Source organism: Notolepis coatsorum, assembly GCF_963971535.1.
Source record: "Notolepis coatsorum genome assembly, chromosome: 6".
NCBI lineage: Eukaryota > Metazoa > Chordata > Actinopteri > Aulopiformes > Paralepididae > Notolepis > Notolepis coatsorum.
The window spans coordinates 77,409,530-77,427,931 of NC_140170.1; positions in this window are offsets into that span (position 1 = coordinate 77,409,530).

The window sequence follows — 18,402 nt, forward strand, 5'->3', positions numbered from 1 at the left end:
GAAAAGAAGCTTGGCATCCAACCAGAGTGCAAATGTAGCAGTAAAGTGCATCAGCAATATACAATGTACAGGTGATTAAACTGGGTGCAAAATATACCAATTAGTACTACTGAGTGTAGTGCTAATCAGATGCATGTACAGAGTAGTATAATATGTACAGTGATACAGGTATAAAACAGTATGGTAGTAGTCACTGTCCAGCAGCATAACTAGTAAGAGTTGGATATGTACTGTACAGATATAGTATCTACAGATATATTAAATATTAAGGGCAAAAGGCAACAGTGTGTAATTTTGGGATAACAGATTGTCGGATCAATGGGAAATATTTTGGACTATTGAGCTGTCGAAATAATGGGCCGTCGGATTTATGGGAAGTCCCAGATTTATGTTTGTTAATTATGATTAATGTGAACAAAGAGATGTGTACTCAATGCATGCACTATAGCGTCCCAGCTTGTATCTACAGTAAACAGCTTTACATCACTGTTGTGTGATAAGCTTTGGAGGCTAGCGGTGGCGAATCTTCCTGGAAGCCAGGCTTCCCTAGAAAAATATGAACAGTAAAAAAAAAATTAAATTTAAAATTAAAAAAAATATATATATTTTTTTTTAATTTAGTTTACAATAATAATACAAAATCATTATTTTTCATCTCTGTGTTATAATTTTTTTTTTTCTCCCTCTTCTCCTTCTCACTCTCTAACACTGTCAGACTCACTGAGGCAGGCTGGCAGTCACTCTGCTCACTGCAGCTTCAGTCAGGCAGAATAGAGAACAGAGAGCAGAGGGGGAGGGGATGAATGAATACAAATACGAATGTTTACAAATAAATAAACAAACAAATAATTTTTCGAACATTTTCACAAATAAACAAACGAAAAGGATAGGTTTGAAGCTGAAGGCTTATAGAGCAACCTACCCCTAATTCAAAAAACAAATTCAAAAAAGTTAAAGTTAAAAAAAAAAAAAAAAACGATCCAGAAAAGAACAAAAAAAGTTAAAGTTTGCAAAATAAAACAAACAAACAAACAAACAAACAAACAAAAAAAATCAACAATCAACAAAAAACATTCCTGAAAAGAACATAAGCCAACATAGGAAAATCAAAAATTCATCTGCAATACCAGTTTCATGGTAGAAAAAATGTATAAATAAAAAATAGAGATTGTAGGTAACATTTTACTATAAGATTCTAGAACCCTGTTTTTAAACATCTTTTTAAACTTAAAAATACTCCTGCTGTTTTTTATTTCATCCGGTATATTGTTCCAGAGTTTCACTCTCGTATTAGCTTCCGCTCAGCGTCAACTGCACATATCTCACTCCAGTGACGTGCACTGAATAAAAACTTCACAAATGCATCTTTACATACCAACATCCGTCTGGCCACACCCCCATCTGCTACCTACATAAGCAGGGGTGGGGCCACACACTCATCTCCTTCTCAAATTTCACCCCAAGAGAGTGCCTGTATACCAATCACTTGACGTGGGAAAGAAAGTATTTAGCTGAAGAAAGGAAAACAGAAGAACAAGGAGATACGTTGATGTTATATCTTTATTTTCTCGATAATGTCTTCGTCACTGGGGTGTCTGGAAGATGATGATCATTCTGACCTCCACCGGCTTTTTCGTATTAGGGGCTCGCGTCGCTTATCTACTCCCCACCTGCAGTCCTCCTTGCTGCGGCTGGATAGGTATTGAACCTCCGGTTATACGCGTAGGAGGCACCGGCTGTTGTGAGAAACTGGTTGTTTTCTGGGCTGGGTGAGTAATGTTTTGCTATGCGAGCACCAGTTGTCTGCTAATGCTATGGGGGTTGGCTGACAATTTTACGAAGGCCGGCCCCAGATTGGGGTCCTCTGCTCGGCCTCTTAGGCGACGGACGGAGGGTCCTGGTCTGACGCCCATGATGGTCAAACTAGTGGGCCGCAACCGAGATCTGGTTTAAACCCGGGGTTCTCTGGACGAGCGGATGCTTCTCTGTCCCGTGAAGGCCCCATCTTTCAAATGAATGTGAGAGTACACCCTAAACACGAGTAAATGTGGGTCTGGATCTTCTTTATCGGTAGTTCCATGCTCAAGTCGGCTGCAGCCCGTATGGGAATTGTCCCGACTCCGCTGTTATGTCTGTTAAATCACAGTTGAAAACTGTTGACATTTCTTTTTCTCTTCTCTCTTAGGATGAGGAGGGATTCAGGCGGCGGCCTGTCTGAAGTGTGGCTTGTTATGTCGTTGTGTACAGTTCAGGTGATAGCTGCTTAGCTTGCGTGCTAGTGTGTGGCCTACTGTTAGCCAGTCAGCTGTTAGCTGCGGCGCTAGCCCGTTGTGTCACTAGGCTAGGGAACGTTAGCTTGTAGCTTGTCAGTCGGGAGCGGCTGATAGCAACGTTGCTGTGAGTATAACATGCCTTAAACACTCTGACTACGACGTCATCTTTGACAGAGGATGTTAGTCGACCCTACACCGGGTGCCATGCCAGCGAGGACTTCGTCAACATGGAGAACGGCGGCTGGGTGGCGCAGCGGACATTACCCTCGTCACCAACGCAGGAGACGCCGGGTTCGACTTCGGCTGTCCCGTTAACCAGTGTTGCAGTCCTCTCGGCCTGCGCTCAGGGTGGAGGTAGGAGTCCTTCCGGACTTTAACACTTCTTCTTTCCTTCCCTTCTAAATGTTTTGTAATAACGATGTTTTCCAAAACGTGTGTTGCTGCAATACATTGAGGATACAACGCGTGTTGTGTGTGAATTGCCTTGTTGCTGGTATAGCGTCTCTCTACCTAGGAAATCGGCGTTGTCTTTTACGCGTGTAAAAATTTACTGGTTTAGTTGTGATGAGAACATGTGTGTTCATGTTAGTAACGTGGTTGAACTCACAACTAAGTGGGTTAATTAACCTATGAAGCTATGCTTAGTGACATGTGATTGAGGAATAAATTCTACTCTCAACATATTAACAGGGGTACCTGTTCAACCTGGTCGTATCAAGGGTAAGGTAGGAGGGGTGACCCCCCCGGTTTGGTCACTGTCATGTGTGCTTAGCAAGGCCTGTGGCCAATACATAATCGAGGACTTAGAGTAAGAGTGTACTTTTGCCATTTTTTGTTGTGATGAAGGGTTGTGTGTGTCGTTGAGATCTACAACTGGGTTAGGTTTTGGCCCACAGAAGCACATGTGTAAGTCTGGTACCGGGGCTCTTAAAGGGGCCCTCTCTGTTCTGTGTTTTTTCCTTAGTAAAAATCAGATAGCAGGTTCGCACATGAGCTATGTGAAGCTGTTAAATGCTTCATGTAGCATGCTATGACTGGTGTCATGGCTCTACTTTGTCATTACATCGTATCAGGGGTGAGGGTTCGTAAAGGGGTGAACTGGTAAACCCTTCCTCCCCCTTTTTCCGTTTGGGCAGGGGTTAAAACCCCCTGTCCTTCGGGCTTCCTGTCACGTTGCTGGTTCGGCACGTTACAGGGTAGGGGGGGGAGGGAGTTTCCTGGTCCCACACCCTGAAAGATTGGGCGTGTGCACCGCGGAAATTCCCCCGCCATAGAGTACGTCACTGGGCGAGTTTCTATTGGTAAGACTTCCGTGAGTTGGTCAGGTTCCATGTTATGGTTCTGTTTCAGGGAGTTTTCAGAGCCTCCTCCTCACAGAGCTCTTCTTCAGGGAGAAGAGCCTTCTGTGAGTTCGGACCCTCCCTCCCAGTGAGGGAGCCTCCTCAGAGTTTCAGAGCCTCCTCCTCAGATTGTCAAGGTGAGTAGAACTTCGAAAAGGAGTTCTGCTCTGTTGTATGTGTATTCGATTAAATTCAATTCGATTATTGAGCTTGGTAGGTGATGCAACGCAGTAGAGACGTAGTTCTTCTGCGCTGCTCCCTACTGGTAGTGTGTGTATTGGGTCAGAGCCTCCTCCTCTGGTGTTCGGAGTCTTCTCCTCGGAGAGTCCTAACCCAATTGTTACTAGAGATGCACCGATATGAAAATTGGCCACCGATACCGATTGTTCAACTAACACAATCGGCCGATACCGATATTTGTGGCAAAAAATAAGTATTTGTAATTTATTTTAATATATATTTTTTTTTAATATTTTTTTTAATGACACAACTGTATATTTGTATGTGTATGTTTGTATTTGTAGGCCTCTTTACTTACTTAAAAAAAAGGAAACATCAAGAAATATGTTTATGGTATTAATTCCACCATGCCATGTAGCACTATCCCTCTCCCAGTATCGTCTGGCGGCCTGCAGATGGATACTATTCTCTCAACCAGCGCTCTCAACCAATGCAATAGAACCATTTTGATTGACAGTCGATTCGGCCAATTACGTCACACCGCTAGCACCCACCTCCTGCTGTTCTTACCACCAATCGGCAAGCGTTTATTCATTTTGTACTTCCGGGCATGCCGCCATTGATCTGCTTGCGAGAACCACAACAAGCTAATACGTTAGATGCCCGCCGACCAGCGCTCCACAAGATGACCAAACGAGACACAATGATTTTACTGCAACAAATGTTATAATAAAACAAAGCCTTTCTATACATTTGTCTGGTTGAAAACTTTATTAACAGATTGCAGAATGGGTAGTTGGGTACGGAATGAGCAACGGAATGGAACTGAGCTATGAACGGAGTAATGCCTTGCTTACTTGCTATCTTCGGGTAAATAATATGTTGATACATGGATGGTGCTAACTAACTAGCTACTGTCCCGGGAGCTCACGTTGATACATGGATGGTGCGGGGTAACTAGCTACCGTCCCGGGAGCTCACGTTGATACATGGATGGTGCGGGGTAACTAGCTACCGTCCCGGGAGCTCACGTTGATACATGGATGGTGCTAACTAACTAGCTACTGTCCCGGGAGCTCACGTTGATACATGGATGGTGCGGGGTAACTAGCTACCGTCCCGGGAGCTCACGTTGATACATGGATGGTGCTGGGTAACTAGCTACCGTCCCGGGAGCTCACGTTGATACATGGATGGTGCGGGGTAACTAGCTACCGTCCCGGGAGCTCACGTTGATACATGGATGGTGCTAACTAACTAGCTACTGTCCCGGGAGCTCACGTTGATACATGGATGGTGCGGGGTAACTAGCTACCGTCCCGGGAGCTCACGTTGATACATGGATGGTGCGGGGTAACTAGCTACCGTCCCGGGAGCTCACGTTGATACATGGATGGTGCTAACTAACTAGCTACCGTCCCGGGAGCTCACGTTGATACATGGATGGTGCGGGGTAACTAGCTATCGTCCCGAAAGCTCACGTTGATACATGGATGGTGCGGGGTAACTAGCTACCGTCCCGGGAGCTCACGTTGATACATGGATGGTGCGGGGTAACTAGCTACCGTCCCGGGAGCTCACGTTGATACATGGATGGTGCTAACTAACTAGCTACTGTCCCGGGAGCTCACGTTGTTACATGGATGGTGCGGGGTAACTAGCTACCGTCCCGGGAGCTCACGTTGATACATGGATGGTGCGGGGTAACTAGCTACCGTCCCGGGAGCTCACGTTGATACATGGATGGTGCTAACTAACTAGCTACCGTCCCGGGAGCTCACGTTGATACATGGATGGTGCGGGGTAACTAGCTATCGTCCCGAAAGCTCACATTGATACCTACTAACTGGCTACCGTTCTGTGATTTGTTTACTTCGAGGTTGAAGAAAGTGCACTTTTAGGTTGAAAGAACGGGGGCCGGGGGCGGCGTTGTGCAGGTCGCGACGCGTTTTTGCCTTTTGACGTGACACAAATTGATGGATATTTATCTGCATATTCGAGCTTATCGGCCGATTGCAGTCAACAAGGCACTTATCGGCCGATACCGATACCCGACCGATACATCGGTGCACCCCTAATTGTTACATAGCTAAATGCTGCAATATGTCTTTTCAATCTATACAGCTCACGTGGGAAGTCTCTCTGGGGGATCACCGTCCTCTCCTTTTTGGAGTAGGTGGACGGGGTATTGTTTATGGTTTCCCTGACTCCTCGCCTTACAGGTCTGTTGAGTCATGGGTTTCCCCCTGTCATAGGGGTACGTCGCTCACCGTCCCCTCTTATGAAGTGTGGTTGACGGGGTGGTGTTTTCCCTCAGCCGCGTCGCATGGGACCCATGTCCGTATTATTTTTTCTGAAAAAATTTTAAATTAAAAAAGCGGCTTCTTGTCATTCCCCTAGGCGGCTTGGAGGAACAGTATCTGGTGTCTTGTTAGACTATCCATTGATGTGTTTTGGGTCTCTACGTGTACATAGTGCTGGCCCTGGGTGTTTTTGATAGGACTCACGCATGAAGCTTGTGCGCCTTGGTTGCTCATCATTAAAACAGCGTTTTTATGGGGCAACTGGGATGGAGTTTGTCTCTTCCGAGCGCCAGTTTACTAGGTTGTCTCGACGAATTCTCGTTCATATCTGGGGGATGTTAACGGAATAAATCAAAGCATAGGTAGAGTGGTCTCACACCCTTGGGGTGGGCCACTGAGCGCGGTACGAACGGGACCGTCTGGGTGGCGCCCTCTATAATGTTTTAGATCGACACGCGTACCTACCCCCCCTCCTCGAGTTGGGGATGTCGGCGTGATTAGGACACAGGACTGGTTCTGGTCACGCTGGTCCAGGTCAGTTAACCCGTTGTCTGCCGGGGACGCAGATCTGCTGTTCTGGTACCCTGAGGGACTCAGGGGGAAAAATGCCGGGTCGGCCCGGGTGTCACAGGGTTTGATATTATGGAGATGTTCGTTCTCCATTCTTTTCGCCCCTCTCTTCTCCCGCTTACGCATGGCTGAGAGGGGGCTGTTGAGGTGGTTTTTATAGTACTCCTCTGGCATCCCTGTGTACGTCCCGGTCCGAAGTCGTTTTCGTCGACCCGTAGGCCTGGGATAACCCCTTTTTGAAAACTGAAACACTTGTACTGCGGTATAGCCAGTGTATTGATTGATTGATTGAAAACTTTATTAACAGATTGCAGAATGGGTACAATACAGTACAGCTCAATACACACAATTGTTAAGGGGATGCAGACCAGAGAAAGACTTTCGTCTTGTTTCCATCAGGGTCCCCCATTTTCAATTCATCAGGACATATATGACATACATGACATACAGATAGTCAGTACTGCTACATCTATACATTTATGACATACCAGATTTGCAAATACAGTACTGTTTGTGATACAGAAGGAGTCAAGAAAAGGGAGTATATACATTTGACGTAGAAACTGTACATTGGAGGAGGTTGGGTGCGGGGGGTTGGGTACGTTGGGATATTGACAACCATACTGGGTAATTTACATTGGAGGTGGTTGGGGGGGGGGGCACACTGTATAAACAAGCAAAACTGTACATTGAGGGGGGGGGGGGGAGACACTGTACAAACAAACAAAATTGTACATTGGACTATTGACAAAACCATACTAGGTAAATTACTGTACATTGGAGGGGGTTGGGTTAGGATATTTACAGGGGCCAGTGTTTTTGAGTTTTTTCCTGAGGGATTATAGGAACAACCACCGCATGTTGAACCAAGAGGGTGGTTGATTCCCTGGTGTGTTGGAGCGGAGAGTCAACTCCCGGGTTACCCGGTTGAGTGTGTCCCTGCACGTTCATGACGTCTGCCAATCGTGTCAGCCTTATCTGCCTCGGCCCCTCTAGGGCGTCTGGGATTTTTTGGTGGAGGCTTTGACATGGTGCTCAAACAATGCCAGCATACGCCCCTTCCGCCGGGGTGCTGTTTTCAGTTGACCCCTTTGGCGCCTGTCTCGTCCGCAGTGCTCCAGGCTCGGGTCAAGTGCCTGCTGCCTGGATTGAGGGATCGGCCTCTTCTGGAGGTCGTCTCCCCGGTGCGCTGCCTGCTCCCGCTGTAGTGTAGCCTCTTGAGTGCTTCGAGTTACAGCCATGCTGACTGCCTGAGTATGCCAGGGTCAGTGTGCCAGGCGGCATGCTAGTGAGGCGTAGATTGGCGTAGATTGTATTACCGTATATGCGGTTCTAAAATACTTAAAATCGTGCACGAGCGCGGAGCGTAGAACAAGTGTAATTTATCAACACGGAGTACTTGCAGGTGTGCGTAGGACCTGTGTACGCACGGTTGATAAATCCCGATTTTTCTGTGCGTACACACATTCTAAATTCCGTGCGTAGGAACGGAAATAGAACACTTTCTACGCATTGTTGATAAATGAGGGCCCAGGTCTTCGAGGTGCTCCGTTAGACTCCACTGGATGCCAGTCTTTTTATTGGTTGTGGTTTGTCTCATGATCCAGTCGATGCATAGGAGGAAGAGGAAGGGGGAAAGTAGGCAGGCCTGTTTCACGCCGGTGAGCACTTTGTAGTGTTCTCGTGCACATGCGTTATGTAACACTTGGCATTTCATGTCCTGATACATGTTCTTGATTATGCTGATGTATTTTTTAGGGATTCCATAGTGTGCCATGAGTTTCCAAAGCAGCTCGCGGTCTACACTATCGAATGCCTTTTCAAAATCTATGAAATTGACAGGTGCGTGCCATGATAATGTATAGCCACTATTATATATTTTTCTCATTATCTAACCTCTTGTGAATTAAATTAAAGCTGCAATAATTATTCTCTGACCACTAGAGAGCAGTAAGGAACCACTGTTTACACAGCACTCTCTTCCTCCCTAAATGAAAGCCTTGTCTTGTAAATACATCACATGCAAACATAACATTGCCTTGATGGCACAATCTTGTTGTAACAAAGAAAAAAATATACAAGCATAATATTGATATAATGAAGAGATCCCCTTTTTTTCTGGGTTACATGTCTTGCAACTTTCAAAGAAACGTTCAGGTCTCATGGAGTATATTCTACCCCCTTTTAACACCAATGATCAGTGTGAATGGTGTTTAGGAAGGTAAATTGAGATCATATCATACACCTACAAACTTAGTTAAAGGAACATGCATACATTATGGGAAATGCGCTTACCGTCTTCTCCAGAGTCAGACAAGAAGATAGATACCTATTTCCTCTTTGTGCAATAAAAAACGCTAGCTTAGCACACATGAATGGAAGCGGATACGGACCACTAGCCTAGCTTAAAACTCCGGGAGAGGAGCTTTTGGTCAACACCTGCTAGCTGGTCCATATCTGCTTCCATTCATTTGTGTTAAGCTAGGCAAAAAAAAGCAAGAAGTCCACATTTAGACTGGCATGGTCCTTGAAAGGCAGATGTACTGCAGTCAGTATAGTTCACAGGCTGTGGCAGATTATGCCAAAACACTCACAATTACTTGTCATTTCACCGGCTATTATGTTCAATGGTTCAAAATACCTGAGAGGTGTATATGGAATGTCACCCCGTATGATGATGTCATCTCATTCCCATCCACATCTCTCCCTCCTCTAACCTTTTATTATTTAATTTATTATTATTATTTCTTACTCCAGATTGTTCATTCCATAGTAATTCTCTCTATTTCTCTCCTCCCTTCATCTTTTCACCTGTCACTTTCTCTTCACATCAATTACCGTCTCCTCCTTTCTACCTCTCCTCTGGCAGCACTTGTCCTTTCTCTATCTCTCTCAAGTCCTTCTATTTTCTTCCCTGTGTATCCTTCACTCTTTCATCTCCTCTCTTTATTTCCCACAATTTTCTCCCCTCTACTCTTTTAACGCGCTCTCCTTCTTTTCATTTTCGTTTTACCCAATTCTTCTCCTCCGTTATCCATTATTTCCCCCCGCATTACTCCCTTTGTCTCTCCCCTTGACACTTGCCCTTCCTGCTATCCTTCTCTCTCCTCCAGCCTTCCAGGTATTCATTATTTTGCTGTCATTTCTTTCCTAGAATGACGCATGAATTTCACACAGTGAAAAAAATCTAACGTTATGACACTTATTTAATTTTTATTTCTTTCATTATCACATTCAATTTCTTTTAATCCTTTATTTAATATTTCCATATCTTTTTCAAGTGGGCACTGGTCAAGAAGGCAGCATACAGAAAATGTTTACATTGTGGCGGCCGAGGTGGTCAAAAGCTCAATGTAGCGGCGGAGTGGGGGTGGGGTGTTGGTCCTGGGGGATCCGGCGGCCTTGGGGGGGGGGGGGGGGGGGGGGGGGGTCTGTTGTCTAATGTCTTTTGTGTTTGTGGTGTTTTTGTTTACATTTTTATTTGTATTTATTAGTTAACACATTGGGCGCCGGGGGTTGTGCCCATCAAAGTACCCAGTCTGCCACCGTTGAAAGCCTATGGAGATGTTTACCTTATTTGCAGGGCTATAACTTTTTTAATTGTATTGCTATATTGACATTACTATGGCCCATTCAACATCGATTATCTATCGTTCAGGATGTGGGAACGTTATATTTTTTCATTCATACATTTGTTGTGTTAACACTTTGGCTGCCTAAGGTTAAATTCATGATATACCATAGATTGCCAGCGCTATTTGTCTATGGAGAAAGTCCCCTTCTTTGCAGGGCTATAACTTTTTAAATTCTATTGCTACATTGCCATTATTAGGGCCCATTCAAAGTCCTATATGTATTGTTCATTGTGTAGCAACGTTAAACTTTTTCATTCACATATTCATAGTAAAGTATGGTCTAATGTATAAGTATGTTTTCATCTCTTTCTGCAGCTTTCTCCAGAACGTGATATATAGCCCCAAATGCATTATATTGATGATGAAATACAGTTTGATGGCAATCAGCGCGATATAAAAAATTCCAACTAGACGTACTTCTAGAAGTTACTACACGTCATCTGATGTTGACCGGATGGGCGAGGGGGCGTTTATAATTCCGTGGGCAGCGTTATACCAATCATCTAATGTGGGTCAAATGTTGATAATAGCAGTTAGTATCGAAGACGGTAACGTTACACGCTCAAACTCACCCCAGTCTCCGCGCGCCGTTGGGCGATCATCGTAGAGTAGAAATTCTATCATTATGGGATGGCGATTTACCCGGTCCATCTCCAGCTTGTATAATGGTATATACGTCCAAATCATGTTGTTTATCGAGTTATTGGCAATCGATCGCTATGTAGCGTGACGAGCCAGAGTCCCGGGACATGTACCGAGTGGCCGGAAGCAATACGGACGTCTAGCACAACCTCTATGGCACATCCTGTTTAAGCGATTGCGCCGATCGGCCACCAGATGGCGCTCCTGAACCGCCAGAGAGCTCAGTGGGTCCTGCTGGTGGATCTCAGGCCAGCGGAGGGGACATATGAATCCGATCGCAGATTTTTGAAATATTGATATCTCCGGCAACGTGAGCATGGCCCGCAATGACGTCAAAACACGTTTCATGGCAGCCAAAGTGTTAATAGCGTCGAGAATATAAGTATGTTTTAAATCTTTTCTGCTGTAATTCCAAAAACAGGAATAGGCCCTGAAGCATATGGTAGATTATCGATTGGCGTTTCTTTCCTATACACGCTATATTAAAAAATTCGAATGTATATGATTGGTATACATTATGCTTCATCATGCGTGAAGGAAAGGGGGGGGGGGGGGGGTCATTTTAAATTTCTTGATCGTCAGTAACGGCTTTATTTAGTATGGGTTGATATATTGATCAGATGGTTTGCAGTGAAATGAATAAACAATCGGGCTGAAAATAACGTTACTGTCCTCTTACCGTTCGCCGATGAGACTGGAGGAAAAATATCCCAATGGATCTCCTAGATCCATTTCCGGTTTGTATGGCGCAATAAACGCCGAAATCATATAGATTATTAAGTTTAGAAAGCGATCCAAATGCACTATAGTGTTTGTCTGGATTCACGTAACAAGATATCACTGCCGGAGGGATTTCCTCGATGCACCGATCGGCACTTCCGGTTTTGGCGAGAGTTTAACTCACCCGACCATCCACCAGGTGGCGGTATTGAGGCGTTGCAAGCTCATACAGGGTCCCACTACAGTCCGGAGGTTGGCTGGATGAATTATGAATGCCATGGCGAAAAAATTAAATATTGATCCCAGAAACGGCGTAAGTCGTTCAACGCATGGCGGGCAAAAGCGGCGTAACTCGTTCTTGGCGACCAATGTGTAAACACTTTGCCGCCCGACCACGAGTTAATACGGGTTTCGAATCCATGCGTTGTGGACAGAATCACGTATAAAGCCGTGGCAAGTTGTTATTGCTTTTATTACATTTTAATAACCGAGTCAAGGTCGCGGAGCGGCACTGCATATATTCCCTAGTCTGTGAATTCGAGGATGTGCAATACCGGCCAGATCCTCTTAGGAGCGCCATCGCTCCACTGCAGTATGCCCTGGGGGCGAATGGAGAACTTTTCTTTTTCCCTTTCAATGGAGATTTTTAGTACCCAGATTCTGAACCAGCATCCTGTACCGTGCATTACGTTTCGAATTGCAGATTTCACCATGGAATAAGGGGATTTATCATCAGCCAATGGACATATCGATCTACCAGATGCCGATCGATAACGGGGAAATGCTCGAGGGTATCCCACCGGCTCATGGTAAGATCTTTTTCACGTAAATTACAGCCGGATCAGAGCTTGCTATGATACGCAACCAGCCGATCGGCGTATGTGGCTAGTTAGACAAACACTGCTATTGGTAATCAATAATAATAAACGACGTCCCCCTCCCCCCCCCTTTCATGCATACATGCTTTGGGACATTCCCGATGATATGCAGTTTGAGTTATTTCTTTAGCATCTGTAAAACGGAAATGCCGTTTGATATAATGTTAGCAGCTATTAGCCCTATGACTAGCCTTCCAGAAAATATACGAGACAAAATCCGCTATAATCCTTATATTCACGGCGCTATAAAATGACAACCTATTGATGAATTTTTTTTCTTTAACACTTTGCCGCCCAACCACGAGTTAACTCGTGTTTCGATTCCACCCGTTGAGGACCTCGTGGCAAGTTGTTATTGTTTTATTCCATATTAATAAACAGATCAAGGTCCCCGATCGGCTCTGCAGATTTACCCGCCAGATTTAAATCGGCGACATGCAATACCGGCCAGATCCTATTAGGGGCGCCATCGCTCCACTGCAGTATCATTGAGGCCGAATGGGAAAAAAAAAGATTTACTCTCTGGGGCGTTTCATATGAGCCTCGATCCCAGCCGAACATACTCCATCTTTGATCACGTTACCGAACGCAGATTTCAGCCTGGAATAATGGGATTTATGATCAGCCAATGGACATATCGATCTACCAGATTCCGATGACTAATGACGAAATGCTGCCGGCGATCACATGGCCTGACGGTATGATACTATTCACCCAAATTACAGCCGGATTGGACATTGTTGTAACACGCAAGCGATCGATCAGTGAAAATGGCTACTTGAACGCACACTGTATTGCTAATCAATACTACTAATCGGCGTCCCCCGCCGCCCCCATTTCATCCATAGATGCTCTGTAATAGTCTGGATGCTACGCAGTTTGTTTTATTTCATTCGTATATATACAACAGAAATGGCGCTTGATATAACGTGACTAGCCTTTAGCCTCATATCTAGCTTCCCAGAAAAAAGACGAGACAAAAACTGCGATAAAGCTTATATTCACGGGGGACTTCCGGTATGAGAGCGGAAGAGTAGCACGCATGCGGTGAGGCTCCTGGTCAAAAGAGCGAAAAACGGAGAAATAAAGACCCGAAAAGTGATCAAAAATCAAGATGCAAACGAGAAGGAAGGAGGAGAAAACAAATATGAAGGAAAGAGAAATGGAGAACTCACAGGAAGAGGAGAGTTCGATGGAGCAGAACCCCCGAGGCGAGACCGAGAAGGAGCAGGCGGAGGAAGGGGGAGTCTCGGCTGAGACGGACAAGGAAATGCCAGGATGGGCCGTGCTCATGCAGGCCGGGATATTGGCGACCATAAAATTGAACTCGGACACGATGCAGGCGACCATGAAACTGAACTCGGACACGATAAGAAATGATATTGGGAAGTTACGGGAGGAATTGAGGAAGGAACAGGAGGACTTCAGAGGTGAAATGAATACAGAACTCAAAAGTGTGGATGAGAAGATGGCGGAACAGGACAGAAACGTAACAGAGGTACAGACTAGAACGGCGCAAATGGAGGAATGGAACACAGAGATACACGAGGTGTTAACGTGTGCGATTCAAAAACAAGAACAGATGGAGACAAAGATATCGGACATGGAGGGGAGGTCACGGAGAAATAACATCAGAATATGGGGATTGAAAGAAGGAGTCGAAGGGGAATCGGTGATCCAATATGTGGAAGAGCTTATCAAGGAACAACTGAAGGAGACGGGACTGGAAAAAATGGAGATACAGAGGGCCCACAGGGCGTTGGCTCCGAGACCGAAACCGGACAGACCTCCGAGGGCGGTGATTATTAACTTTCTGAGATTTGAGATTAAGGAATTGATACTCAGAACCGCGTGGACCAAGAAGATAGAAATCGAGGGGAAAAGTTTGATCAAGATTACTCGACAGCGGTAGCAATAACACACAGGTCCTACGCGGGACTGAAGATAATTCTGAAAGAAAACGGAATGAAATTCCAATCACCCATGACCTCGCTAAGGATTCACTGGAAAGAAGGGACGGTGACGTACGCGACGGCGCGGGAGGCGGCGGAGGAGATGAGGCAACGGGGGATGCAGATGGCGGAGGACGGAGAAGGAAGGGGACAGGAGGGCCAGACGCGGAGCCTGCAGCAGAGATTGGAGAAAGCACGCAGATGGACCAGAGTGGGAGATCGAAACCCGGGAGAGGAGGGAGGAGAGAGGAGAAGGCCGAGGTGAGACGTGACAGACCGAAGGCGGAGACGGACGAGGAGGCCAGAGACGGAGAAGGAGAGGAGGCGGGAGGAGACGAACGGATGAGTACACGCACAAGAGATTGAAAAAACTATCCAAATAGAGACAAAATATAGAAACTGAAATAACATATACATAAACACACATTCCCAGGTAGAGGCAGGATATAGGAACGAACATAACGTATACATGGACACATAATACACATGCTGACAGAGGAAATAAATGGAAATATAATTAGGTATGATAGACGGAACACAGAACATATTGAAACAAGTACATAGACACACGCTGCGAGTAACACAGTTGGAAGGGATTAAGGGGATAAATGGACATCACATCGAAAATAGAGAGGAGGAAAAGAAAGTAAAAAGGGGTACACAGAAGACACCACACACGGGTTTGGGAGGAAGGAGGGACATTGGAACATATGAGCCACATTGAGAGGGACCTAGGAAATGGGGGTCTTTGATCAGAATGAAGGACAGAGCGCTTTTGACCAGGAGCACGACAGCAATAAAAACAATAAGAAAGCTGGACAAATATGACGAGCGGTTGGGGGTAAAGGTTTCAAACCCCCAAGCCGTCAGGAGGAGGCCTCTCACTAGGAGAGCAATTACTCCTCACCCACCAGCAGGGGACAGGGGGGGACACAGGGACCCCCCGAACGCCTTGGGAGCACTTTATGTAAAGTTTATGTTTTTTATTTATGTTAATCATTATATGTATTCGGTGAAGAGAGCGGAGGCTACAACCGGAGGGGGGAATGAATGTGACATGGGGGGGACTGACAGACGAAAGAAGAAGAAAGATGACAATGGTTAAAGGTATAAAAATGATGTCGTTAAACGTTAATGGAATGAATAATGCGATAAAGAGGGGCAAAGTGATGTTGAAATGTAAAAAAAGTGAGATGGAAGTGATTTTTCTGCAGGAGACACATTTGGTAGCACAGGATCATGAGAAACTGAAGAGATTTGGATATGAAAATGCATACTATAGTTCCTTTAAACGGAACCTGAGGAGAGGAGTAATCACGTTAATCAAAAACAGTCAAATTTGAATTGATCAAGGAAGTAAGAGACAAGGAGGGAAGGTTTGTTCTGGTGAAGGGAAAAATGGAGGGTCAAATGATTACGTTAGTGAATGTTTATGCACCCCCAGAGATTGAGAGGGATTTATATGAGACCATGAGGCTACACCCGCTGTAGTGTAGCCTCTTGAGTGCTTCGAGTTACAGCCATGCTGAATGCCTGAGTATGCCAGGGTCAGTGTGCCAGGCGGCGTGCTAGTGGGGGGAAGGGCCCGCTCTTGGATGGGCCCTGTCCGAATACGCTGGCGATGTGGGGGGCGGTGTCACTAGTGACCGCCTGGTGAGGTCTTGATGCTGTGGCGTCATTGACCTCTCCGGGCCCCCTTTTTCCGGGGGGATCCAGTCCCTTCTGGGTCTGGGTCTTCCTTCGCGCTCCGCTGCTACGGCCTTGCCACAGGGTTGAGTTTGCTCTTGACCCCGTGATTTTGGGGGCGGTAACGAGGTTTGTTCCTTCCGTTCGTTCCCTGGTGGCATGCGGGTTGTGCGTGTGCGTAGTCGTGGGGTCACGCCACGGTCTGCTCACCCTGTGCGTTGAGTTGCTCGAGTTCCTCTTCGCACGGTCGGATCCGTCTCCCTCCCATCCTCCATTAGGGAGGGTCGGGGGGGCTCGGTCCTCCCCGGTTCTGATGGTTGTGGGGGGCCTCAGTGGGATACATTTGTCGAGCTTCAGCTCCCGTTGTGCAGATGACGCTGAGCGGAAGCTAATACGATATAGAACGATAGGTTATGAATATAACCGTAGTTCTATGAGTATTAGTGACGCTCAGCGTCTAAGACGCCACTGCAGCCTTTGATCTTGCCTTGTGGTGAAAGATTGGGAAGGAGGCGAGTGTGTGGCCACACACCTGCTTATGTAGGTAGCGGATGGGGTGTGGCCAGACGGATGTTGGTATGTAAAGGTGCATTTGTGAGTTTTTATTCAGTGCATATGCACGAAGTGAGATATGTGCAGATGACGCTGAGCGGAAGCTAATACTCATAGAACTACGGTTATATTCATAACCTATCGTTAATTGCCCCTTAGTAGGGCAGATGTGTAGGCTTTTTGTAGCTGGGCCTATTTAAGTTTGAATCTCGCAGGGTTAGCTGATTTCTCATTCTCTTTTGTGTAGGCTATCCGTATGGTGACTGGTCAGGCTCTCTAGTACTAGTGTAGTGCTGTTCTATGCCCTGTTGAGCATTTAGCCTTTGATTGTAGCTGTTCTTGTTCTAATCTAGGCTACTGCTTAGCAGTTTGTTTTTTAGAAGCTGAACCTTTTTAGTGTGTTTTTTCTTCATTTTTCCTTTTGTTTCTTTTGAACTGTCATTAGTCCACTACAACCCATAATCTCTTAATTTATAGTTTTTTTGTCATATTTAAGTTCTATATATAAACCTTTTTGGACTTGATTTATTTTCTTACCTACTCCTCATTTTGAGGCGTTCCACCTGTAAAGGTTGTTTTTTGTTGTTTATTCCCCCCCCCCCCCCCCCCCCCATCTCCTTAGTGTCTGCTTAGCGGTTGTGTGGTTATCCCTCACGAATAACTTTAAAGAGTCCCCTATCAGTGGCGGACTCAGGCTGTTTGAAGGGCAAGGGCGAAAATAAAAAAGGGCACCTACTGCACAACATGGGACCCCATCAGTAAGCAAAAAGCTATGATGCGTCATGTATGATGAAATAGTCTTCATCCGATTAACATTAGAATAACATAGACAATCCAGATTAATAATATAACCACACCTCTATGATAAAAACACACTGGGAACAATACACCTTTAACATTTTTATTTCATAAAACAGTTTAACAGTTAAAGTTAATTCGAGTGCCGTTGAGCTTCTTCCTTTGTCTCTCCTCCCCTTCTCTCCTCCTGTACTCCCCCTCTCCTCTCATTCTCTCCTCCTGTCCTCTCCCCTTCTATCCTCCTATACTCCCCTACTCTCCTCCTATACTCCCCTACTCTCCTCCTGTACTCCCCTTCTCTCCTCCTATACTCCCCTTCTCTCCTACTGTACTCCCCTTCTCTCCTCCTGTCCACTCCTTCTCTCCTCCTGTCCACTCCTTCTCTCCTCCTGTCCACTCCTTCTCTCCTCCTGTCCTCTCCTCTCCTCCTGTCCTTTACTCTCCTTCTCTCCTCCTGTCCTTTACTCACCTTCTCTCATCCTGTCCTCTCCTCCTGTCCTCTCATTCTCTCCCTCTCTTTCTCTCCCTCCCCCTCCCTATCTTCAGAATAGAGCAACAAAACTCAACAAATCTATCAGACTGGTGGTCTATGCTGTGCTTCTGAACATGGGCTGGATCAGTGGGATATTTTAATGACAACAGGAGAGCATTCAAGTTATTTGTTGTTGTGTCACCATCATTTCTCTCCATAGCAACATTCTCTCTTTCCTCCACTTCTTCATCATTTCTCTCCATACAATCATCTGCATTTTCTCCTTCCTCCACTTCTTCACCCATTTCCCTTGTGAATATCTCCATCTTCATTGTCTGTACTGTCTTTATCTAAGGTGGAGCAAATAATATTAGTTTTATAATAGTAATATAATTGTACTG